Here is a 26866-nt window from a genome sequence, read left to right on the forward strand (position 1 = left end):
GCCGTCAGTGTCACTATCATGACCTCCTCTTGTACCTTGTCACTTTTGATCCTCAAGGCGGTTCTGGGAGGTCCATTTATTGCCCTTACTTAACAAGAAAAATTAAGTGACTGGCATAGGATCACACGCAGAAAGGAGCCGCAGTCGAAGTCTTTGTTTTCACTCACATCATGAGAAATCAAACAACCTTGTTCTCTCCTTTCCTGGTAATTATACGTTTGCAGCAATGTCCCTGAGAGGCCACGGATTTCTTCTGTGAGCATGCTCACTCTGGGCAGTGCCTTCCACTGCAGGGCACAAAACTGTCAGGGTCCCATTTAATGTCATTTAAATCCCACCACACTACAAGTAACAACTTTAAATAAACTCTGTGCTCTCACAGGCAGGCATCACCCTACCTTTCGATTCTCATCTTCCACTTCCCGGGAATATCAGATAATTCCTACCCACACCTAACACCTGCTAGATGACCAGAGGGGCCAGGTGATGTCAAAATGCCTAGTGGCTCCACTGAGAGTCCGTCACGCTGATGTCCACCAGGTAGCATGTGAATGACGGACAACCCTGTTAAAGGCTCTCTGGTGGGAAGAATTCCAGACAGTGGGACAGTGGGGGGGTGGGGGTGGGTAGGGAGTAGAAGCACGGAGGATTTAGTCCTGGCCAAGCCTCTGTCTCACTGTCTGCTACTTCAACCTACCCTGTCCGACAATTCCAGTCTCTGTCTTAGACATCTGGCTCTGGTCCCTGGAGAACAACATATTCAAAGCTGGCCATGTGCCCACGTTCTTTACACAGCACGTGGGAGGTGCTCCCCGGGGCACCCCAGCCAGGGTGAGCCTCCTGCCTGCCCCCAGATTAGCTTAACTCACCTCCTAGTTGTAAGCAAATTAGATGAACACTTATGAACTGGATAATAACATCCTGAAAAGATGAACTAATAATTATAATGAGAGAGCAGTCAAAATAATACCCATGTTTATTTAGTATCTGTCATTTGAGGAATATGGGGTGAGCCATTGCTGTCAGTTCATGAATCCTCCCTACATGTTTATGAGGGAGAAAAAAAGCAGAGGTCGGTCAGGAAGAATCACTGCAGCAGGGGAAGGGCTGAAAAATATCATGACTTTGGACATCAAAGCTGGGCAGGCAGTCCGGCAAGGAAAATATCCACCTGCCCCCTCCCTCCTGAGCCTTTGCTCAGCCTTCATGCTGCCCTGGGCTCCTACATTCATGTTCGTTTTTCTATCCATGACTTCTGTTCTTTTGTAATTACTCCAGGCCCGAGTTTTCCAAAGTGTGTCCTGATGTATATTAATAAGTATTATTTTTAAAAGGATTACACTGAGTCAATCACAATCAAATAGATTTCTTTAGGACCTTTCAAAAGCTCTTAATACGCTAATATGCACAGTGAATGTCCCAGCGGAGTATGTACTAGGTTGAACCATTTGAAATCCCTCTTTCGGAGGTCAAACACAATTGAACATTGGCAATTTCATGTAGTCCAACCTAATAGTATTCAGCACTTCCAATCTTGCTTGACCACAGAACTCTTCTGGGAAAAATGTTGCCGTATCAGTGTCCTCAGAACTCACTTTGGGAACCACTGTGTTAAGTAAATACTTAAATACAGAGACTGTTAGGTGCTTGACTGGGGCACGTTGCTTGGACCCCAAGAGGCTCACATGTAACAGGATAATACATTGAGCAGAATGGGCAGCAGGCGGATGGGGGAATCCCGCCAGGCCTTGTGTTTCCAGGAAGGGTGGCCCAATATGGCATTTTCCAACCCAGTAAAAGTGCAGAAATGCACATTACTGTATAGAGTTACAACTGCTGCTATATTAAGGTGTAAGGATTTTTTTTAACTGTAAAAGTGCTTTAAAATATTTAATTTTTTAAAAAATAATTTATTTTTTAAAATTTTATTTATTTTTGGCTGTGTTGGGTCTTTGTTGCTGTGCGTGGGCTTTCTCTAATTGCGGCGAGCAGGGTCTACTCTTTGTTGCGGTGTGCAGGCTTCTCATTGTGGTGGCTTCTCTTGCTGTGGAGCACAGGCTCTAGGCGCACAGGCTTCAGTAGTTGTGGCACGTGGGCTCAGTAGTTGTGGCACACGGGCTTAGTTGCTCCGCGGCATGTGGGATCTTCCCGGACCAGGGCTCAAACCCGTGTCCCCTACATCGGCAGGCTTCCCACCCGGACCTGTCTGGAAACTTAACCCCAGGCTTCAAGGCTTCTGCCAGGGCTCCTTTGGGGTCTGGAAGAAGCTCCCTCTCACACAGCCCTTGCTAGTACGCAACTGGCCCTCCCTCGCCTCGTAAGACTTATCCTGACCCTGAAGCTTACACCAGCCACTTTTTTTTTTTTAACATCTTTATTAGAGTATAATTGCTTTACAAGGGTTTGTTAGTTTCTGCTGTATAACAAAGTGAATCAGCTATATGTATACATATATCCCCATATCTCCTCCACCAGCCACTTTTAAGGGGCAGTTGTCCCCATACTGTTATATTCTGTTCCTGGACCCTGAGGCCTTTTAGCAAAGGGTACAGTCAATCATCGAATATGCGAAATGAGTGAAAGGCTACTTCCTCATACCAGAGGCAGGTTCCCTGGAGGTGGAGCCTGGTGGTTTTGAGCTGCATGGGGCAGCAGAGGAGGGCGGCTACCACCCGACCAGGTGTAGAGTGGCAGAGGACAGCCCCAGGAGATGGGACCAGTGTCATGGGGTAGGGGTGAGGGCGGGATTCAGGAGAGTGTAGCGTCTTGGAGACCATGGAAGAAAGTGTTTCAAGGAGGCAGTCGTGGGACATTTTGTGTTGAATGCTGTTGTGAAGACAAGTAAGATCAGATCAGAGAAGCTGACATTAGATTTGGCAACATGGAGGTCGCTAGAAACATTGACAGTAGTGATAGATACCTTGGTGCAGTGAGGACAAAACCCCACTGGAGTAACTTAAGGAGAGCATAATAATAGAATTTGCAGTTTACAGTAAGTGTCTGCTAAACGCTTTACATGCATTCATTCACATATTTCTCACAATCTTACGGTGCAGATTCTAATATCATGCCCATTTTACAGATGAGGAAGCCAGGCCCAGAGACGATAAATAACTTGCCCAAGGCCACAGGGCTGGAAAGTGGCGGAGCCTGGGTTGCAACCCGCTGCCAGGTCCAGTCTGCCCCGAGCTTGAGCCACCCCTCAAACTCCCTCTACAACACCAGCAAGTCATAGTTCACTGACTCTGGGCAGCTTTCAACAAGTTTGCTAAGAAGGGAAAAAGAGAGGGGGCAGGAGAGGTTGTGGAGCTGAGAGAGGGCTTTTCTTTTAAACTAGAAAACACTGACATTCAGGTGGCATGCTGACAGGGATACTGGAGGAGGGGAGAGGAGACGGATCCCGGGCGCAGAGGGGTTGCCCTTCTCTCGGAGCTGGGCTCGTCCTCTGGTACCAGGATGGATGCAGAGAGGAAGGGTGCAGATGAGTGTGGAGGGGGCCGTGGAAGAGAAAAGTTGAGGGAGCCAGAATCTGCCGGGCTCCTATTTTCTCAGTGAAGGATACAGAGAGATAAGAGGCTTGCAGGAGGCCTGGAGAGAGAAGAGGTGTGAAATGGCCTTTTTGGGGTGAGGAGGGAGGAGAACGCAGTGAAAAGCCAAGACAGGGAGCAAAGAGAGACAATTCAATACCCTGACACTTTAAGGATGCTCTGTTTCTCAAATCTTTCGTGCTTTTTATTCTATGAAATTTTTCATTCAAAATCTGCAGGGAAAGAAAGAGGGGAAACTGTCTTCCCTTTCTCTCATTACTGCTGTGCTGGAGCGGTAGGAATACATTTGGAAGAGATGTGATAGTAGAGCTGAAACATCCCAGGCAGAGGGTTTGGGATTGTGGAAAGCTTCACGTTTTTTTCCTTGGTTTTCATCAAGGCCCATCTGCCCCTCTTCAGAACACTTCTTAAGGAGAAATGCGGAATGATACATGATCACGGGTGAAATTTATCTCTATCAGGAGTCAATCCTCGTGCTCTCCCTGAGGAATCACAGAGCCCAGAGAGAAGGCTAAAACAGCATCACCTGAAGGGCTTGTTAAAACACAGATTGCTTAAATTCCATATATATGTGTTAGCATGCGGTATTTGTCTTTCTCTTTCTGACTTACTTCACTCTGTATGACAGACTCTAGGTCTATCCACCTCACTACAAATAGCTCCATTTCACTACCAAACGTAAGGTAGATAGCTAGTAGGAAGTAGGCCATATCACAGGGATATCAGCTCGGTGCTTTGTGACCGCCTGGAGGGGTGGGATAGGGAGGGTGGGAGGGAGGGAGATGCAAGAGGGAAGAGATATGGGGGCATATGTATATGTATAGCTGATTCACTTTGTTATAAAGCAGAAACTAACACACCATTGTAAAGCAATTATACTCCAATAAAGATGTAAAAAAAAACCAAAAAACACAGATTGCTGGGCCCTGCCCCTAGTTTGGGATTCGGTAGGTCTGGAGGGGGCAGTGCAAATCTGCATTTCTCGGAGGCCCAGACCGTGGAGCGAGTGTTACTACCCCAGGCAGCGAGCACTTTCCTGAATCTCAGTAGAACAAGGACTAGAGAAGAAGGTATCTCCACTGAAATCCCAGAAGAATTCAGACACAGAGGTCCCTTAAGCCCAGCTGCTACTTTTGGACTGGTTATTCCTCACCTTCCCTTTGAGTCACTTTGTTATTTTGTAAAAACAACGGGAGGGCATGACTGAATAAGTATCTAACATATACATTGGTAACTACGTGCAAGGTGCTGCTCTGAGCTCTTTACATGGATTAACTCATTTAGTCTTCACAACAAATGAGAGGCTGGTACAATTAGTAACTCCAATTTTCTGAGGAAATGAAAACACAGAGAGGTTAAGCAACTTACTTGGGGCCACCCAGCCAGGAGAGCAGGAATATGAGACTAACCCCAGCACCGACATTATTTCCACTTCTTTTTATGTCAAAGGTAAATATGGATGAAGCTTTGGTCTCTCAGATTTAGGGATCTTTGATGTTTTGGTAAATCGTGGTCAGATGGGGTCCAGTACGGTTTTTAGCTAGGGTCACTGGGCAATATGGAATCATTGAAAGAGCATTATTCTACCCATTTTGAACCGCATGACCCTTTGGCAAGTTGCACAATTTCTTTTTATTATCTCATAGATAAAATGAGGGGGTGTACTGACTTTCTGAATTTTCAAGCTTTGAAAGGATGTAATTTCCACTGAGTTTCAATCGCTTCTCACTCCTGTACTCACTCATCTAGAGCAGCTGCCTGAAACAACACAGACCCAGGGTTGATACGCCACAGGCTCCGGCTTGTTCTGGGGACAGCGCCCTCCTCGGCCAGCTGAGAACTCTTCCACCCCGGCCGTCTGGTCCCTGAGGAGTTTTGCCAGTGTTGAGCTGGGGTCTGCTTTAAGTGGCAGGAGATGAGGCAGAGCTGATTAGAAAGATACTTTTCTAATAAAAGTCAGTATAGAGGTCTAGGTAGGAGCTTGTTGGTTTCTGCTGACCCGGGGCACATGGAGCGGGTCATCTTGCCTCAACATTTGCATCTATGAAATGGAGATAATTAGGAGTGTGGTGCCGTTTAGCTAATTAACCATTACCCAGTGCTTGGTCATAGCTCCATGGCTCCATCGGCCCCCTGAAGGCTATGGCTCTTGACAACAGCAGTGCCTCATCGGAAGATTTACATGCTGAGCTTGTACACTCAAGGACCTCCCAGATTCACCCCATCCACCTTAATGCTTGGTACTGGCAGAACCATACATATATTCTAAACCCTAGTCATCCTCAGGTTGACAGAAGAATGGTCTCAGACTCATAGACAACAAAAGGTGGGGTGGACTTTTTTTTTTTCAAAATAAGAAGCTGAAAAACTCTGAATATTCTCCAGAGTGTTGTTAGAGTGACCTGTCATTAAGAGACCCCGGTAGCAATTTATCCAAAGTATACTAGAACGCGTAGTTCACAGCCATGTATCTGGCATTGTAGAGAGATTTGCAGATGAAGACTCTAGCAATAACTCTTAGGATGTGCCAGGCACATAATTATCACATGCCATTCAAAGAACTCTAGGAGTTAAGTTCTATTATCGGCCCATTTCATAGGTAGGTAAATTGAGGCCCACACAGTTCAAGGTGGCACAAGGATTTGAACCCAGGTAGTGTGATTCCAGAGCCAAGATGGGTAGCCATGGAGCTACACTGCCTCCCTATGACAAGGGACAAGACAAAGGCCAGGCCCTTGACGAGCCAACCCCACTGAGGGAAACAGACGAGCACAAGAACAGGTATTCATCAACATGGCTGACCACGAACATAAAAGGAGCAATTAACTGCAACTAGAAAGATCCAGCAAGACCTCAAAGTGGAAGCGGCACGCGAGCTGAACGCCGAAAGAAATGAGTAACATTGCAGCAGGTGGAGATGGGGCTAGAGCAACATGCTCAGGAGGTAACCTGCCCCTGGTGTGGGCAGGAACACAGGCGCCTCCTGTTTAGTCTTTCTTCCAATGTGCAATTTATCTCATTTTCCAACTCTCTGTTCTGCTCATGAGGATGGGCACTCAAGGTCCCAAAGTCTCAGGTTTTATAGGCTCAGAGGGTCTGAAAGTTGGACCCATCTTTTCATACCTCGATGGGGTTTCAAGTATCAGCATGGCCTGTGCTGAGATCCTCCCCAGGCCAGGCCTTTGGAGAGATTTGCTCACTAGGCAAACTTTTGTTATGTTGCCAAGCACCACTTTGGCCATCGAAGTCTGGTATGTATGAGCCAGCCACCAGCTCGAAATCTTGGGGGCAATGGGAAACCAAGATTTTGGAACAAAGTTCCCTGTGCCTCCCTTGTTCTAGCCTCCCTCATTCTCTGTTTCATCCACCTTCCTCTGGTAGACTTCTGCTCCTTTTCTATGCAGTGGCTTCCTTCCTTTGACATGTCTTCATTAATCCCATTGTGGTTGGTGATTTCCCCCGGTCTTAAGTGCTCCGAAGAGCTCTCTTCAGATACAAGAGCCAGAATGAGACAGATGAAGAATCCTGGGAGAAGGAAGGAAGGGAGGGAGGAAGGGAGGAGGGAAGGGAGAAAGGGAAGGAGGGAGGAAGGAAAAAGGGAAGGAAAGAAAGAAGAAAGGAAGGAAGAAGGAAAAAGGGAAGGAAAGAAGGAAGAAAGGAAAGAAAGAAGGAACAAATGAAAGAAGGAAGGAAAGAAGGAGGGAAGGGAGAAGAGAAAGAAGGGATGGGGAGGCCAGGGAGAAAGGAGAGCAGAGTAACTATGTTAAATCCATGCCACTGGGTCTCACTTCTGCTTTCGCTGTGTCTCTGCTTTCTGGGAGGAGAGCTACAAGATGCTACAGCTATCTGGTATTCTCTGTTGCCAGTGCATGGTCAACACACCCATGAACCTAGACTCAGGATCCTTGCCTCTTCCTGGCCTCATCTGGGTTCAGGAGCTACTTGGCATCATATCTTCCTCACTTTCTGGGCAAAGCCACATGAGTTCTGCTTAAATGCTGCATAGGCCATATTATTGTTCGGATTGGATCTCCCGACCAGCACCAGGCCTGATACCCCTACCAGTCCAGGGTGCTCCATGAAACTTCTCTGTTGACATCCATGAGACCCTTCTATCCTGGTTTTATCCTACCTCTCCCACCGCTTGCTCCCAGTTCTTTCTTTGACTCACCTTCCTCTGCCCACCCTTAAACGCTGGTGTGCGTCAGCTTCCCATCCCCGGTCCCTTGCTCCTCTCCTGCTATGTGCTCTCCTTACAAGACATCCCAGCTGACTATTCCCTGCCTCCTGCTTCTGACTCTCAAACTGACACCTCCAGGCCTGACCTCTCCCAGTTTCTCTCAGTGGATGCTGTCCACTGAGCATCTCCGCCTAGAGGCCCCAGGAGAACCTCAAATTCTACACATGCCGAAGTTAACTCTCATCTCTTCTCCCTCTTTCCCAACTCACTGTATCTAATCCAGGAACATGGGGTTCATTCCAGGCTCCACCCTTTGCCTCATCCATTCCTATTCTGTACCACCCTACCTGCCCCTCCATTCATTTACCAAATATCACCATTTTTTTACATCTTTACTGGAGTATAATTGCTTTACAATGGTGTGTTAGTTTCTGCTTTATAGCAAAGTGAATCAGTTATACATATACATATGTCCCCATATCTCTTCCCTCTTGCATCTCCCTCCCTCCCACCCTCCCTATCCCACCCCTCCAGGCGGTCACAAAGCACCGAGCTGATCTCCCTGTGCTCTGCAGCTGCTTCCCACTAGCTATCTACCTTATCACCAATTTTAAGTCCTAAACATTTCTTGAATAGTTTTCCCCTCTCTGGACCCCTGCTATCATTCTCAACTTCAGGTCCTGAGCATTCCTTATGTAACTGTTTCCCTGCAGTTTCTCTGCCCTCCTATCCATTCTCTATGCTGCCTCTGGAATAACCTGCCTAAGATGAAAACCACCAAGATTCCCTTGCTTGAGACTTCAATGGCTCTTCATCACCCACACCAAATTCCTAGCTCTGAGTCTGCTTGCTAAAGGCCCAGCATGACCTGGCTCTGCCTCTCCAGCCTCATCTCAGCACCCCCTGCCTCAAACTTCATGCTCGGGTAATGATATGGAGTAGCTTGTAACTCTCCAACACCCCATGCTGCTTCGTGAGCTTTATTCTATTATCCTATCCCATCCTGTCCTGTCCTGTCCTATCCCCTCTGTCTAGAGGGTCCTTCCCATCCTTCTTCACCTGGACTATGCTACTTCATCCTCAAGACTTAGCCCAGCCATCACCTGGTTCAGGAAACCTTCCCCAAAGCCTCAGGTTAGGGAAGTGCTCCTGTTGCATTCTGCCCTATTGTCTCATGGCTTATGAACAGCAGGTTGGAATTGTCTGTTTGGGAGTCTTTCCTTCCCATTAGCCTAAAATCCTGTCAGTGTTTTAGTTGCCTTCGCACTAGTGCACTAGTGCCTGGTGCAGTGCCCAGCACGTAGTAGGTGCTCCATTAATGCTGTTGATCAGAATGTAACCCCTTCAGATCAGGGATCATGACTTTTCCACCCACAGACTCCTAGCAGGCACTCAAATGTTCCACGGGTCACAGTTATGGTCAATTAATCTACAACAAAGGAGGAAGAATATACAATGGAGAAAAGACAGCCTCTTCAATAAGTGGTGCTGGGAAAATTGGACAACTACATGTAAAAGAATGAAATTAGAACATTCTCTAACACCATACACAAAAATAAACTCAAAATGGATTAAAGACCTAAATGTAAGACCAAATAATATAAATATCCTAGAGGAAAACACAGACAGAACACTCTTTGATATAAATTGAGGCAATATTTTTTTGAATCAGTCTCCTAAAGCAAAGGAAATAAAAGCAAAAATAAACAAATGGAACCTAATTAAACTTAAAAGCTTTTGCATAGCAAAGGAATCCATCGACAAAATGAAAAGACAACCTATTGAATGGGAGAAAATAATATTTGCAAATGATAAGACTGATAAGGGGTTAGTACCCAACATATATAAACAGCTCATACAACTCAACATCAAAAAAACAAACAACCCAATTGAAAAATGGGCAGAAGAACCAAACAGACATTTCTCCAAAGAAGACATACAGATGCCAACAAGCACACGAACAGGTGACCAACATTGCTAATTACTAGAGAAATGAAAATCAAAACTACAATGGGGTACCACTTCACACTGGTCAGAATGGCAATCATTAATAAGTCTACACATAACAAATGATGGAGAGGATGTGGAGAAAAAGGAACCTTCCTGCACTGTTGTTGGAAATGTAAGTTGGTGCAGCCACTATGGAAAACAGTATGGAGGTTCTTCAAAAAACTAAAAATAGAGTTGTCGTATGATCCAGCAATCCCACTGCTGGGCATATACCTGGACAAAACTATAATTTAAAAAGACACGTGCACCCCTATGTTCGTAGCAGCATTATTTACAATAGCCAAGACATGGAAACAACCTAAATGTCTATCGGCAGAGGAATGGATAAAGAAGATGTGGTACGTATATACAGTGGAATACTACTCAGCCATAAAAAGAATGAGATAATGCCACTTGCAGCAACATGGATGGAACTAGAGATTATCATACTAAGTGAAGTAAGTCAGACAAAGACAAATGCCATATCACTTATATGTGGAATCTAAAGTATGACACTGATGAACTTTTATGAAACAGAAACAGACTCACAGACATAGAGAACAGACTTGTGGTTGCCAAGGAGTGGGGGGTGGATGAGGGATGGAGTGGGAGTTTGGGGTTAGCAGATGCCAACTATTATATATAGGATGGATAAACAACAAGGTCCTACTGTATAGCACAGGGAACTATATTCAGTACCCTATGATAAAGCACAATGGAAAAGAATATGAAAAACTGTGTATGTATGTGTATAACTGAATCACTTTGCTGTACACCTGAAACTAATACAACATTGTTAATCAACTGTACTCCAATATAAAATAAAAAGTAAAAAAAATAAAATAAAAACTAGACAGTCTCATGTCAGTTAAGGTCACATTTGGCTGTTTAAAGTTAATAAAAAACTTGACTTCAAAACAAAACAAAAAACACAACATTGTGAGTCAACTATACTTCAATAAAACAAAAAAACCCTCCACAACCTGATTAAAAAATGAGAAGAACTGAATAAACATTTTTCCAAAGAGGAAATACAGATGGCCAACAGGCATGTGAAAAGATGCTCAACATTGCTAATCATCAGGGAAATGCAAGTCAAAATCATAATGAGATACCACCTCACACCTGTCAGAATGGCTATCATCAAAAAGAACACAAATAACAAATGTTGGCGAGGGTGTGGAGAAAAGGGAACCCTTGTACACTGTTAGTAGGAATGTAAATGGGTGCAGCCACTGTGGAAAACAGTATGGAGGTTTCTTAAAAAACTAAAAACAGAGTTACCATATGATCCAGGAATTCCAATCCTGGGTATATATCTGAAAAAAACAAAACCACTAAGTCTAAAAGATACATTCACCCCAATGTTCATAGCAGCATTATTTACAACTGCCAGTATATGGAAACAACCTAAGTGTCCATCAGCAGATGAATGGGTAAAGAAGCTGTGGTATATATATATATATATATATATATATATATATATATATATATATAAAATGGAATACTACTCAGCCATAAAAAAGAATGAAATTTTGCCATTTGCAGCAACATGGGCAGACTTGGATGACATTATACTAAGTGAAATAAGTCAGACAGAGAAAGACAACTACTGTATGATCTCAATTACATGTGGGATCTAAAAAATACAACAAACTAGTGAATAAAGCAAACAAGAATCAGACTCACAAACCTAGAGAACAAACTAGTGGTTATAAATGGGAAGAGGGTATGGGGGAGAGGCAACAGAGGGGTAGGATATTAAGAGGTACAAATTGTTATGTATAAAATAAATAAGCTACAAGGATATACTGTACCACACAGGGAATACAGCCAATATTTTATAATAACTATAAATGGAGTATAACCTTTAAAACTTGTGGATCACTATATTGTGCACCTGTAACATTGTACAGCAACTATACTTCAATTAAAAAAAAAAAAGAAAAAAAATGTTCCATGGGTGAAGGCTGCTTCCATTGATGGCCATGAAGGAAAAAGGGGAAGACGGTTCTGACCACAAAGCTCCTAAACGTACCATGCAGGCAGGCCTGGTAGAACATACACACCAGCATCCCATCTCCAAGTGGCATACATTCTGAGTGTGAGATTTGAAGATAGTAAGCTCTCTGGTAATTATTTAAGAAAATAATCCACTGGGTCCGCAGAGGATGGGGAGATCCTCTCATGAACTCTCCCACATCACCAATGGCCATGATCACCTCATGAACTTAATATATTCATAAAATGTACGAGTATATTAAGGAAAATTATGGCCTTGTTAGGGTGGAGAGTGGACATCAGCTTCACCCAGATGGGCTCCACCCGCTTCCCTGGAACAGCCCTCCAGCCCCCCTGCTTCCCACCCAGCTTGCCCATCGGCCCTCTTCCCAGTGGCCTCTTTGCACAAAGGTTCAGCCATGCTCACCTCCTTCATCCTGGGGGCTACAGAGGGTCCACCTGCATTCCACCCATCATCAGTCATAGATTCCCTTCCACCCTCCCAAATAGCCCTATGCCACCCTGCTCAGTGCCCCCACAAGAGCCTTGACATCCCAGCCTGGCACACACACTGGCATGTGACAGCCCTCCGTGGCAGAAAACCAACCTGACCCTGAACGGGGGTCTTGAGAGGCTGGGGTGTGATGTTAAACTGAGTCCATTTAGGCTCTTGTCTGGCCAGATTCCCGCCAGCCCAATGCTGGATCAGATAAGGGTACAGGTGGGGACCTATGGGACAGCCCAGCAGTCCTCAGCAACCCCCAAATCCCTCACCCCAGTTTCCTCCACCTGTAAGCATAGAGAAGAGAGCGCTAGCTCCAGAAGATGACCTGCCCCCGGGAAGCCATGGCGGGGGGAACAGGCCCTTCCCACAGGGCGCTAGATGCTGGCGTGAGTGGAGCTGCCGCTGCCTTCCCGTTGCCGTGACTCACAGCTGGCCAGGGTGCGCCGGCCTTAAATACTGGGCTCAGACGGGAGTGGTCGGTGCAGCCGTGGATGGCTCAGAAGTCCTGCTGCTGAAGTCCCTGCAGGCACAGAGGCTGCCTGTCCCAGCCAGGGAGGCCAGGCACGCGGAGCCGCCTTGCCAAGCCTTGACCCGGTGAGAGGGTGGGAAAGAAAAGCTTCCCAGGCCCCCTGCTTCAGGGCTCATATTCACACACGTCAATTCTCCTGACTGCGGAAGGGAGAGCTAGGGAGGGAGAGTTCATCTCCACCTAAGCAAGGACTGGAACAGCTCAAAGTGGCGGGTCTGTGCCAGGAAGTCGGGAGGCTGGGAGTCCTTCCTGTGGTGGCTGGTGCTCAGACAGAGGCTGGGTCATCCCTGGTGGGATCTCTTGTGGAGGACACTCGTGCTGAGGGACCTCAGAAGGCTGTGAGCCAAGATGACGAGAGTACTGAGTCTGTCACTCAAGACTGAGCTCACCTCGGGCCCCTGAGGCTGCTCGGCTGGGTGGGCAGATCTCCACTGGTTTCATTTCAGTTAAAGGGTGAGAGGTCCTGCCCTGCCCACCTCACAACTAGTTTGAGACCCCAAAATGACACAGAATGTGCACTACATAGAAGCTATTGCTGTTGGGTGAGTGGGTTAGAAAAACTGGTCTCTGACATTTCATCCAGCACTCAGATTTCCAACAAGACAGGAAGTCTAAGGCATAAAGCCCTCTCTCTCTCTGTATTGTCTCCTCCATCCCCCGAAGGCGCACCCTGGATGGGAAACATACACTGACTGGATGATTCACCAGCTACTAGCTGGCTACTGTGTTTATTTCAGGGTAAAGATGCCCCAGGACTTCAGCTGAATGACTCCAGTGTTGGTGCACCAGCTGCTGGAATAAGTATGGAGCACAGCTGGAAAAGGAAGAGAGAACCAGGTGGTGGGGAGAAGACAGAAGAGGAGAGGGTAATTTAATAGTGGGAAGGTCGGTCTTTGTTTTTATTTCTTTAAATATTTTTTCTCTCTAGGCTTTTTTAAAAAATTCAAGTATAGTTGATTTACAATGCTGTTAATTTCTGGTGTACAGCAAAGTGATTAAGTTACACATATATATTCTTTTTCATTATAGGTAATTACAAGATATTGAATGTAGTTCCCTGTGCTATTCAGTGGGTCCGTGTTGATTATCTATTTTATGTATAGTAGTGTGTATCTGTTAATCCCAAACTCCTAATTTATCCCTCCCCCCTTTCCCTTTGGTAACCATAAATTTGTTTTCTGTGCCTGTGAGTCTGTTTCTATTTTGTAAATAAGGTCATTTGTATCATTTTTAAAAAAAGATTCCACATATAAGTGATATCATATGCTCTTCGTCTTTCTCTGTCTGACTTACTTCACTCAGTATGACAATCTCTAGGCCCATCCGTGTTGCTGCAAATGGCAATATTTCATTCTCTTTATGTCTGAGTAGTATTCCATTGTATACGCGTACAACATCTTCTTTCTACATTCCTCTGTCGATGGACATTTAGGTGGCTTCCATGTCTTGGCTATTGTAAATAGTGCTGCTATGAACATTGGGGTACATGTATCTTTTCGAATTAGGGTTTTCTCCGGATATATGCCCAGGTGTGGGATTGCTGGATCATACGGCAACTCTATTTTTAGTTTTTTAAGGAATTTCCATCCTGTTTTCCATAGTGGCTGCACCAATTTACATTCCCGAAAACAGTGTAGGAGGGTTGTTGGAAGATCTTTAGCGTCAACCAGAGCCAGGTCCAAATCCTGGGTTCTTAATCACGTGACTTTGGGGAAATCCCTTTACCATCCTTCAAGGCATCTCTTACTGGGCTGGGGTGCAGAGTACCTGAGGGGCTCCACCTGCTTTCCCCTTCTCCAGAGTAAGTAAAGGGGTGACACCTGGGACTTATGAGGTGCCTGTGCTAACTGGATCCTTTCTGGGTCTGGGGAGGCTGAAGGAAGTGGGAGCAGTGATTTCAGTAATTACTATAAAGTGTCCATCGACAGATGAATGGTTAAAGAAGATGTGGCACATATATACAATGGAATATTACTCAGCCATAAAAAGAAACAAAATTGAGTTATTTGTAGTGAGCTGGATAGACCTAGAGTCTGTCATACAGAGTGAAGTAAGTCAGAAAGAGAAAAACAAATACTGTATGCTAACACATATATATGGAATCTTAAAAAAAAAAGGTTCTGAAGAACCTAGGGGCAGGACAGGAATAAAGACGCAGATGTAGAGAATGGACTTGAGGACACGGGGAGGGGGAAGGGTAAGCTGGGATGAAGTGAAAGAGTGGCATGGACATATATACACAACTAAATGTAAAATATAGCTAGCGGGAAGCAGCCACATCGCACAGGGAGATCAGCTCGGTGCTTTGTGACCACCTAGAGGGGTAGGATAGGGAGGGTGGGAGGGAGGGAGACACAAGAGGGAGGGGATATGGGGATATATGTATATGTATAGCTGGTTCACTTTGTTATACAGCAGAAACTAACACACCATTGTAAAGCAATTATACTCCAATAAAGATGTTAAAAAAAAAATCCTATACATCTGACCCACCCCAAAGGCACAAGGTTTCTGCCCAGTCCTCAACAAGCCTCAAAAAGGACAGGCCCCCCTCAAACAGCCCGGAGCAGGGTCACCCAGTATGTCTCCTCCAACCATCCATCATCACTACAGGATGGGCTAAGGAAGGTCTGGAGGAAAAAACCAAGACAGCCCACTGACAGATAAAGTGACCGACAAGCAGCTTCTGTGAGGAGGAAAGCTTGAGGAGCCCACCCGCCACGAGGGCAAGCACCGTCAGGCAGCGACACAGAACTAAAAGCCTCTGCAGAAGCAAACAAACATCATCTGGTTCTGTCTCCAAAACCTGAAGAGCGATGCACGTAAAATAACAAAAAAATCATTGCAAAGCAACAGACCAATATCGCAAAATGTTAGAATAACATAAGATTGTGTGCGTGTGTGTGTGTGTGTGTGTGTGTGTGTGTGTGTGTGTGTGTAGAGAGAGAGGCTTTGAAACCTTCATCTCTCCAGGATTTGAGAGCCTCTCTAGACACTTTCTTCTCTGAGAAACGCCTAAAGCCTCCTGCTCTGTCCTATCTCCAGGCCGTTTTCCTTCACCTGTCCCATAAGTGATGGGGTTCTTTGTGATTCTGTCCTCTGCCCTCTCTTCCCACAGGGCCCATGTCCCCTGGGCGACCGTGTCCACACCTCTGCTTCAACTGCCCCCTTCTGCAGACCGGGACATCTGTACCCCCAGCCCATGGTTCCTGACAGGCCTCCGGGACCACATGTCCTGCTGCTCCACTTGCTGTCCTGCAGGAACCACAAAACCACACGTGTCCAAGCTGGAATGTACCCTTGTCCATCTCTAACCCCACTGCTCCTCCTGGGTTACACCTCTTGGAAATGGCAGCATCCCATGCCAGATTGCTCAAGCCCAAAACTTGGAAGTCAGGGCTTCCCTGGTGGCGCAGTGGATGAGAGTCCGCCTGCTGATGCAGGGGACACAGGTTCGTGCCCCGGTCTGGGAAGATCCCACATGCCGCGGAGCCGCTGGGCCTCTGAGCCATGGCCGCTGAGCCTGCGCGTCCGGAGCCTGTGCTCCGCAATGGGAGAGGCCACAGCAGTGAGAGGCCCGTGTACCACAAAAAAAAAAAACACACCAAAAACCAGGAAGTCAGCCTCTACTCTCTCTTCCCCTTGCTCTTTACACCTCTGTGCTCCCCAAGTCTCATGATTCTTCCTGCTTGCATTAGTTTGCCCCCGTCGACATAACAAAGTACCACAGACTGGATACGGAAATGCATTTCCCCACAGCTCTGGAGGCCGAAATCCAAGATCATGGTATCAGCCGGGTTGGCTTCTTCTGAGGCTTCTCTCCTTGGCCTGAAGATGGTTGTCTTTTCCCTGTGTCCTCACATGGTCTTCCTTCCGTATGTCTATGTGTCTCTCCCCAAGATCGACAAGGAGAAAACAGATTTTGTGTTTGTTTCACACATCTGCTCTACCTTTTGTCCGAATCCTAAATTGTTCTTCCATCTTATAAGTACAGCAGCCATATAGGATTAAGCCGACCCTACTGACTGTTAACTTAATCACCGCTTTAAAGACCCCTATCTCCAAATACAGTCACAATCTGAGGTACTGGGGGTTAGGACTTCGACATATGAAATTTTTCAGGGGAGGACACATTTCAGCCCATAATACTCCTTTATGCTTCCAAAGTCCACCCCCTTCTCTCTATCCCTATTAGTACCTCTTAAATTCGATCCCCGTTTGAAGTGAATTATTAAGCAGTCTTCTATTTCTATTTCTGCTGGAGTGATTTTTCTAAAATGCAAATCTGATCAGAGTACTTCCTGAGTTAAAATGATCCATGGTTCCCCAGTGGAAGGCCAACTGGCCCGAGGCAGGGGAGTGCAATCAGACTCACAGGTTGCATCAGACCGAAACTTTCCGGACCACCCGGTTCCAGAAACTGACCTGGAGACTTTCCGGACCACCCAGTTCCAGGAACTGACCTGGGGACTTTCCACCCGGCCCAGCCTTCCCGCCTTTCGAGGGGCGGGACTAATGGTCCCAAGACTGATGCAACCGGCACCGGATATTGCCACAATACCCGAAGAGACCACCAAATAAGGAATAACCTGCGCCCTCCCGGATTCACCACACCCCTTTCCCTTCTTCCCCTATAAATTCTGCCCAAACCCTCGCCCGGGCGTGACTTCTCTGGCCACTTTCTCTTGGACCAGTGAACCTTGCCCGGGAGCGCTCCCTAATAAAGCTTGTTTAAGCTCTCCTCCGTTTCTTGGTGCAGTTCCTTACACCCAGTGCCTGTGGTCTGGCGTCTACCAACCTTTCCAGATTCTGCTCTCACATTCCTTCTCCTCACTGCATGTACCAGGCATGCTGAGCTCCTCTGGGTTCCCCCCAGATACCACACTCTCCCAAGCTGCTCCAAGCTGTCTTTGTACGTGCTGCTCTGTCTGCCTGAATCCACCCCCTGCCCTTTCCTTATTTGTGATCAATTCTATGGGAAACTTTCCCCAACTACTTCCACCTGGCAGGTGCCATGCTCTGGGCTCCCATGAGAACCTCATGCCTACTTCTGAGTTCCTAAGTTATGACTGCGGACTTCTCTGACTTCTTCACTAGACACTCCTTCAACTACAAAAAGGCGTCTTGTTTACTTTTATATTTCACAGCAGCATAAGGCACGCACAGAGTAAGGGGTGTTACATGTTTGTTGAACAAATGCATGTTTTTCTCTCACAGCACACAATGATAGTACTATTTCCTGTTTATGCATCTATCTCATCGCTAGTCTGTGAGCAACTAGGGGATTAAAACGAGGCCTCATTCATCTTTGTGTCACAAGTTCTAACACCATGGCAGACACATAAGAAGGACTGGTAACATTTGATGGATGGGTGAGCAGGGATCAAATCGGGGTGTGATCCATCAAACCCATTCTAGAGCAGATGTCTTGTGAGCGGGGTCGACACTGTTAGAAGTGGGAGAGAACAAGTTGCCTTTGAGCTAGAAGAACAGTTTAAAATTAGGACAAAGGGTAAAGCAGATGTGTGATACCAATACAAGGTCTGTTTTCTCCTTGTCGATCTTGGAAAGACAAAGGTCAAGACTAACAATGGGGCTTCCCTGGTGGCACAGTGGTTGAGAGTCCACCTGCCAATGCAAGGGACATGGGTTCGTGCCCCGGTTCGGGAAGATCCCACATGCCGCGGAGCGGCTGGACCCGTGAGCCATGGCTGCTGAGCCTGCGCGTCCGGAGCCTGTGCTCCGCAACGGGAGAGGCCACAACAGTGAGAGGCCCGCGTACCGCAAAAAAAAAAAAAAGACTAACAATGTATCTAGAACCGAAAGGTCTTCTTGTGAATTTTTTTTTAAGTTAGTGGGAACCTGCTGTATAGCGCAGGGAGCTCAGCACGTGCTCTGCAGTAACCTAGGTGAGTGGCTAGTGGGGGTCAGGGGGAGGTCCAGGAGGGAGGGGATGTATGTATACATATAGCTGATTTACTTCTTTGTACAGCAGAAACTAGCACAGCATTGTAAAACAACTATACCCCAGTAAAAAAAAAACATTCTTTAAGCAGTCCATTCACCTGGGGCTCTGTTTTCTCATTGAGTATCTCTACATTTCCCTGTGCACCAGCTTGAAGTTTCCTTCCTCACCTATCCTGGCTGAAGGAAGAGCACCCACTTATGTGTGGGACTTTGCACTCTTCACAAAAGGCCGTGAGCTCACGCGATCCTGACCGTAACCCTGTGGGGTGAGTTTTACCAATGGGAAACCGAGTCTCAGAGATTAAGGGATTTGTTCAAGGTCAATAATTTGAGTTTTCCCAGGCCTTCTTGCCTGTGTGTATAGAAGGGATCACAGAGACGTATATAACAAAGCTTTCACTACCTTCTGAACTTTACCATCTAATCTCTGGCAGTCTGCAAGTTTTACCTCTGTGAGTCTCAGGACATGTTACAGAGGTTCTCAGAAAGGCAAACTGTGAAAGAGTCTTACACTGAAGGCCCCAAGGAATCATGCCTTCGTGTATCCAAGCCTCTGTGCAGTCCCCTCCCGCACTGACGCTGGGCTTGACACTGGGACGTTAGCAAGTGTGATGCAGGCGGAGGCATGAAAGGTGCGTGTGCATTCAGACTTGCCCTCTCTGACTGCTGAAGGCTCTTCCCCCACCTTGTGATAAAGCTTCTGGCACAGATGAGCCATCCCAGCTGAGAGCCCTACATCAATCAGCCTCCAGCCAACCTGCTGGCCGCAGCCTGTGAATGACCACCATTGAATAGAAGAATCGCCCAGCTGAGCCCAGCCCAAATTGCTGACCCACATAATCACCAACAAATAAAACAGTTGCTGTTTTAAGCCATTATTTCTGGGGTGGTTTGTTATATAAGCAATAAATACACCGTTCTTTCATCTTATTCTGCTCCATGTCTCTCTCTGATGGTCACTGCCTCTGAGGTCACTTCTGAAGACATCTCACCATTATCACTACTGCAGGGGCCTGCTAAGTCAACCTTAATATCTATAGCCAAAGTGCTGTCTGGCCCCCAAATTACAGTGGTGTTCCATGGAGCACCGAGCAAGCTATGACATGTTATGAACACACACACACATGCACACACACACATGTGTGTGTGCATGTTTAAAATTTTTAAAAAGTTTAAAATTAATCTTTAAAATTAAAGCTTTAAAACTTTAAAATTTAAAAAAGTTTAAAATTTAAACTCAGAGTTTAAATTTTTTGAAAAGTTTTTTTGTGGCTTTTTGTTTTGGGTGTTGTATCTGCCTTCAGGAAGGAAACACCTGCCGAAAGCAACCACAACACCCACACCTCTGGACCTTTTTATCAATATTTCAGGCTTTCTCATATACACCAGTACACTCTAAAAGCTGCTCTGAGAAATACTTTGTGTTTTGCAGGGCTATGGAATCTTACGATACTCTGCTAGAGGGAGAGATCTCACGATACTCTTCAGACCTGGGAAGAGCAAACCTTGTGGTCTTAATATAGCAAACTTCAGAAAGGCTAATTGAAAGGAATGCTGATGTCTAGTAAAATATTACAGAGCTTTCATTTCATTGGAGACTCTGACTGTCTCTTGCTGGTTGCTGATCCTCTCTCATCAGAGAAGGGCTGGCTGCTCCATCACCAGGCAGGCTGGGGACCCACACCCAGGCAGATTCCAGGTTTGTTCTCCATCGCCCCCTTCCCTTATCCTCAGCAAAGCCCTCAGGCCGTTCACCAGTTTACAAGTTTGTGTGACCCCTGCTGTCATCACAGAGTCATAATATGCTGGAGCCTGGGTACATTCCCTGGCCAGCTGACTCCAAACTCAGTGCCGCCTTCCACCCCACATCCATAGAAGATATTGCTAGTGGATCATGGGTTTCCTTCCTGCTAGCCTAATGTGGCACCGGAAACCCTTCAAAATAGCATCCAGGCAACCCTCACCAAGCTACTGGAGATGTTCCTTATATTCCTTTGCTAGGGTTGCCATAAAAAATTACCGTAAACTGGGTGGCTAAGCAGCAGACATTTATTTTCTCACAGTTCTGGAGGCTGGAAGTCTGACATCAAGGTGATGACAGAGTTGGTTCCTTCTGAGGCCCATGAGGGAAGGATCTGTTCCAGATCTCTCTCCTTTGCTGTGGGTGGCTATCTTTTTCATTTGGATTCATATCATCTTCCCTCTGCACATGTCTGTATCCCAGTTTCCCCTTTTTGTAAGGATATCAGTCATATTGGATTAGGACTCATCCTAATAACCTCGTTTTAACTTGATTACCTCTGTAAAGACCCTATCTCCAAAAAAGGTAACATTCTGAGGTACTGGGGTGGGGTTCATAATGCAGTATATATCTTTTTAAGGTGGCACAATTCCACTTATAACAGTCCCCTAGACGTGGCCCAATGCTCCTCCCTTTCTATACTCTGCTGCTCTGTATGACATGCATGCCCCTGCTCTGAGCAGGGTCCATGATCTGGGGGAGAAAGGTCGGGTGTGAGGCTTATTTGCCTCTGGCATGCATAACCTCAGGCCAGCGATGATGTTCCTGACAAAGTTGGTAGGATGTGGTCCCCAGCCAGCTTCAGGCTCCGTGTGTGTCCTTTCCAAGAGCTGCACGTTTACAGAAAGGACAATAGTGAAAGACTGAAATGTGCTTCTTGTTTGTCCCTCCTCAGGGGAGGGTTATACTTCCCTATCCCACTGGCATCAGGATTGGTTGTGTGACTCCCTTTAGCCCATGAAAAGCAAGTGTTATTTCTGAAAGGAAGCTATAAGAGGCACTGTGTATGTGGTCTTGGTCTCTCTTCTGTACAAGATGGTCAGTGTCCTAGATGGAGGGTGGGTCATCAGCCTGGGTCCTCAAGTAAAGTTGATGGGGGGCAGAGCTTACTCCAGACCATGATGGACATGCAGCATGAGCATGAAATAAATCTTTCTTGTAAAAAGCCACTAAGATTTAGGAGTTGTTTGTTACTGGGTATAACTGCCTATCCTGACTGATACAACAACCTTCCCCAACAGAGGACAACTATGTTTTGGTTAAGAATATAAATGCGGAGTGAACACAAGGATAAATTCCAAATGGATCAAAGCTTAAATGTAATCAATGAAGCCATAAAAGTACTAGAAGAAAAGAGGAATTATCTTTATAACCTCAGAGTGGGCGAAGGTCTTTCTACTTACGACTCGAAATCTAGAATCTGTGAAAGAAGACATTGACAAATTGTAGTACATAAAAATAAAAAACTTCATAGGAAACCAAACTAACAACAGTAACGTGAAGAAAAAGAACTAAAATCCCAAACAAATCCCATAAGTGTGGTAGATTGTTTGCAGATATGGCCGCAAATTTCTTCCCTTTGTTCACGCCCTTAGGTATTCCCTTCCTACCCTGAATTCAGCCTTAACCCTGTTACTTGATTTGGCCTCTGGGCAATAACAAATGTGACACAAGCAGAAGCTTAAAAACACTTGGGCTTTGGTACTTGTTCTCTGGCTGTTTTTGGAACCTGTGACCATCATGAGAAGAAGACCAGACTAGCCTGCTGGATGGCTAGTGACCCTCCTTACCTCTACTGACAGCCAATCAACCAACAGACCCATGAGTGAGGCCATCAACCACCAGCTGACTTTAAAGCATAAGTGAGCCCAGCTGACACCTTGTGGAACAGAGATGAACTATCAGCTAAACCCAGACTATAGCACCATGGGCAAATCAATGGTGGTTGTGATGAGCTGATAAGTTTGGGGATGGTTTCTTACACACACACACACACACACACACACACACACAAATAACTGATGCAATAAGCCAAATCAAAAGGCAAACAACCAAAGAAGAAAGTTATTTGCAACTCATGTCACAAAGGGCTTACATTTCTAAGAGTAAATTTTTCTTGTATAAAGTTCCTTATTATAAAATACAGAAGTACATAATGATCAAGGGATCGATCCAAGAAGAAGATATAACAATTGTAAATATTTATGCACCCAACATAGGAGCACCTCAATACATAAGGCAAATACTAACAGCCATAAAAGGGGAAATCGACAGTAACACATTCATAGTAGGGGACTTAAACACCCCACTTTCACCCATGGACAGATCATCCAAAATGAAAATAAATAAGGAAACACAAGCTTTAAATGATACATTAAACAAGATGGACTTAATTGATATTTATAGGACACTCCATCCAAAAACAACAGAATACACATTTTTCTCAAGTGCCCATGGAACATTCTCCAGGATAGATCATATCTTAGGTCACAAATCAAGCCTTGGTAAATTTAAGAAAATTGAAATTGTATCAAGTATCTTTTCTGACCACAACGCCATGAGACTAGATATCAATTACAGGAAAAGATCTGTAAAAAATACAAACACATGGAGGCTAAACAATACACTACTTAATAATGAAGTGATCACTGAAGAAATCAAAGAGGAAATCAAAAAATACCTAGAAACAAATGACAATGGTGACACAACGACCCAAAACCTGTGGGATGCAGCAAAAGCAGTTCTAAGGGGGAAGTTTATAGCAATACAAGCCCACCTTAAGAAGCAGGAAACATCTCGAATAAACAACCTAACCTTGCACCTCAAGCAATTAGAGAAAGAAGAACAAAAAAACCCCAAAGTTAGCAGGAGGAAAGAAATCATAAAAATCAGATCAGAAATAAATGAAAAGGAAATGAAGGAAACGATAGCAAAGATCAATAAAACTAAAAGCTGGTTCTTTGAAAGGATAAACAAAATTGATAAACCATTAGCTAGACTCATCAAGAAAAAAAGGGAGAAGACTCAAATCAATAGAATTAGAAATGAAAAAGGAGAAGTAACAACTGACACTGCAGAAATACAAAAGATCATGAGAGATTACTACAAGCAACTCTATGCCAATAAAATGGACAACCTGGAAGAAATGGACAAATTCTTAGAAAGGCACAACCTGCCAAGACTGAATCAGGAAGAAATAGAAAATATGAACAGACCAATCACAAGCACTGAAATTGAAACTGTGATTAAAAATCTTCCAACAAGCAAAAGCCCAGGACCAGATGGCTTCACAGGAGAATTCTATCAAACATTTAGAGAAGAGCTATCACCTATCCTTCTCAGACTCTTCCAAAATATAGCAGAGGGAGGAACACTCCCCAACTCATTCTACGAGGCCACCATCACCCTGATACCAAAACCAGACAAGGATGTCACAAAGAAAGAAAACTACAGGCCAATATCACTGATGAACATAGATGCAAAGATCCTCAACAAAATACTAGCAAACAGAATCCAACAGCACATTAAACGGATCATACACCATGATCAAGTGGGGTTTATTCCAGGAATGCAAGGATTCTTCAATATACGCAAATCAATCAACATGATACACCATATTAACAAATTGAAGGAGAAAAACCATATGATCATCTCAATAGATGCAGAGAAAGCTTTTGACAAAATTCAACACCCATTTATGATAAAAACCCTCCAGAAAGTAGGCATAGAGGGAACTTTCCTCAACATAATAAAGGCCATATATGACAAGCCCACAGCAAACATCATACTCAATGGTGAAAAACTGAAAGCATTTCCACTAAGATCAGGAACAAGACAAGGTTGCCCACTCTCACCACTCTTATTCAACATAGTTTTGGAAGTTTTAGCCACAGCAATCAGAGAAGAAAAGGAAATAAAAGGAATCCAAATCGGAAAAGAAGAAGTAAAGCTGTCACTGTTTGCAGATGACATGATCCTATACATAGAGAACCCTAAAGATGCTACCAGAAAACTACTAGAGCTAATCAATGAATTTGGTAAAGTGGCAGGATACAAAATTAATGCACAGAAATCTCTGGCATTCCTATATACTAATGATGAAAAATCTGAAAGTGAAATCAAGAAAACACTCCCATTTACTATTGCAACAGAAAGAATAAAATACTTAGGAATAAACCTACCTAAGGAGACAAAAGACCTGTATGCAGAAAATTATAAGACACTGATGAAAGAAATTAAGGATGATACAAATAGATGGAGAGATATACCATGTTCTTGGATTGGAAGAATCAACATTGTGAAAATGACTCTACTACCCAAAGCAATCTACAGATTCAATGCAATCCCTATGAAACTACCACTGGCATTTTTCACAGAACTAGAACAAAAAATTTCACAATTTGTATGGAAACACAAAAGACCCCGAATAGCCAAAGCAATCTTGAGAACGAAAAATGGAGCTGGAGGAATCAGGCTTCCTGACTTCAGACTATACTACAAAGCTACAGTAATCAAGACAGTATGGTACTGGCACAAAAACAGAAATATAGATCAATGGAACAGGATAGAAAGCCCAGAGATAAACCCACGCACATATGGTCACCTTATCTTTGACAAAGGAGGCAGAAATGTACAGTGGAGAAAGGACAGCCTATTCAATAAGTGGTGCTGGGAAAACTGGACAGCTACATGTAAAAGTATGAGATTAGATCACTCCCTAACACCATACACAAAAATAAGCTCAAAATGGATTAAAGACCTAAATGTAAGGCCAGAAACTATCAAACTCTTAGAGGAAAACATAGGCAGAACACTCTATGACATAAATCACAGCAAGGTCCTTCTTGACCCACCTCCTAGAGAAATGGAAATAAAAACAAAAGTAAACAAATGGGACCTAATGAAACTTAAAAGCTTTTGCACAGCAAAGGAAACCATAAAGAAGACAAAAAGACAACCCTCAGAATGGGAGAAAATATTTGCAAATGAAGCAACTGACAAAGGATTAATCTCCAAAATTTACAAGCAGCTCATGCAGCTTAATAACAAAAAAACAAACAACCCAATCCAAAAATGGGCAGAAGACCTAAATAGACATTTCTCCAAAGAAGATATACAGAGTGCCAACAAACACATGAAAGAATGCTCAACATCACTAAACATTAGAGAAATGCAAATCAAAACGACAATGAGATATCATCTCACACCAGTCAGAATGGCCATCATCAAAAAATCTAGAACCAACAAATGCTGGAGAGGGTGTGGAGAAAAGGGAACCCTCTTACACTGTTGGTGGGAATGTAAATTGATACAGCCACTGTGGAGAACAGTATGGAGGTTCCTTAAAAAGCTACAAATAGAACTACCATATGACCCAGCAATCCCACTACTGGGCATATACCCTGAGAAAACCAAAATTCAAAAAGAGTCATGTACCAAAATGTTCATTGCAGCTCTATTTACAATAGCCCAGAGATGGAAACAACCTAAGTGTCCATCATCGGATGAATGGATAAAGAAGATGTGGCACATATATACAATGGAATATTACTCAGCCATAAAAAGAGATGAAATTGAGCTATTTGTAATGAGGTGGATAGACCTAGAGTCTGTCATACAGAGTGAAGTAAGTCAGAAAGAGAGAGACAAATACCGTATGCTAACACATATATATGGAATTTAAGAAAAAAAAAATGTCATGAAAAACCTAGGGGTGAAACAGGAATAAAGACACAGACTTACTAGAGAATGGACTTGAGGCTATGGGGAGGGGGAAGGGTAAACGGTGACAAAGCGATAAAGAGGCATGGACATATATACAGTACTAAACGTAAGGTAGATAGCTAGTGGGAAGCAGCCGCATAGCACAGGGAGATCAGCTCGGTGCTTTGTGACCGCCTGGAGGGGTGGGATAGGGAGGGTGGGAGGGAGGGAGACGCAAGCGGGAAGAGATATGGGAACATATGTGTATATATAACTGATTCATTTTGTTGTGAAGCTGAAACTAACATACCATTGTAAAGCAATTATACTCCAATAAAGATGTTTAAAAAAAAAAAAAAAATACAGAAGACCAACAACCCAATGGAAAAATGAGCAAAGGATATAACATACAGTTCGCAGTAAGGGAAATATAAATAGCTTTTTAAAAATATGAAACATGCTCAATCTCATTCATAATAAGATAAATTCAAATTAAAACTACATTGAGATGCTATTTTCACCTATCGGATTGGCGACAGTACAAGCGTTGGCAACACACTGCACTGGCACTCAAACATTGCAAGTGGGGGTATAACCTGTTGGAGGGCAAATTAACAATAGCTATGAAGATGATGTTGCACAA

At 44.6% G+C, this 26866-nt stretch overlaps 2 long non-coding RNA genes across 2 annotated transcripts in view; one reads left to right on the top strand and one right to left on the bottom strand.

Annotated features, from left to right (window-relative positions):
* The window catches only part of LOC132422274 (uncharacterized), a 61377-nt gene that overhangs the window by 31042 nt on the left and 3469 nt on the right, over positions 1-26866 (bottom strand). The window lies entirely within an intron of this gene.
* Positions 12703-13929, top strand: LOC132422266 (uncharacterized). Its single transcript, XR_009518839.1, has 3 exons — positions 12703-12817; positions 13461-13637; positions 13782-13929. It is a non-coding gene; the product is annotated as an uncharacterized lncRNA (long non-coding RNA).

The sequence above is a fragment of the Delphinus delphis genome, chromosome 1, assembly GCF_949987515.2.
Source record: "Delphinus delphis chromosome 1, mDelDel1.2, whole genome shotgun sequence".
NCBI lineage: Eukaryota > Metazoa > Chordata > Mammalia > Artiodactyla > Delphinidae > Delphinus > Delphinus delphis.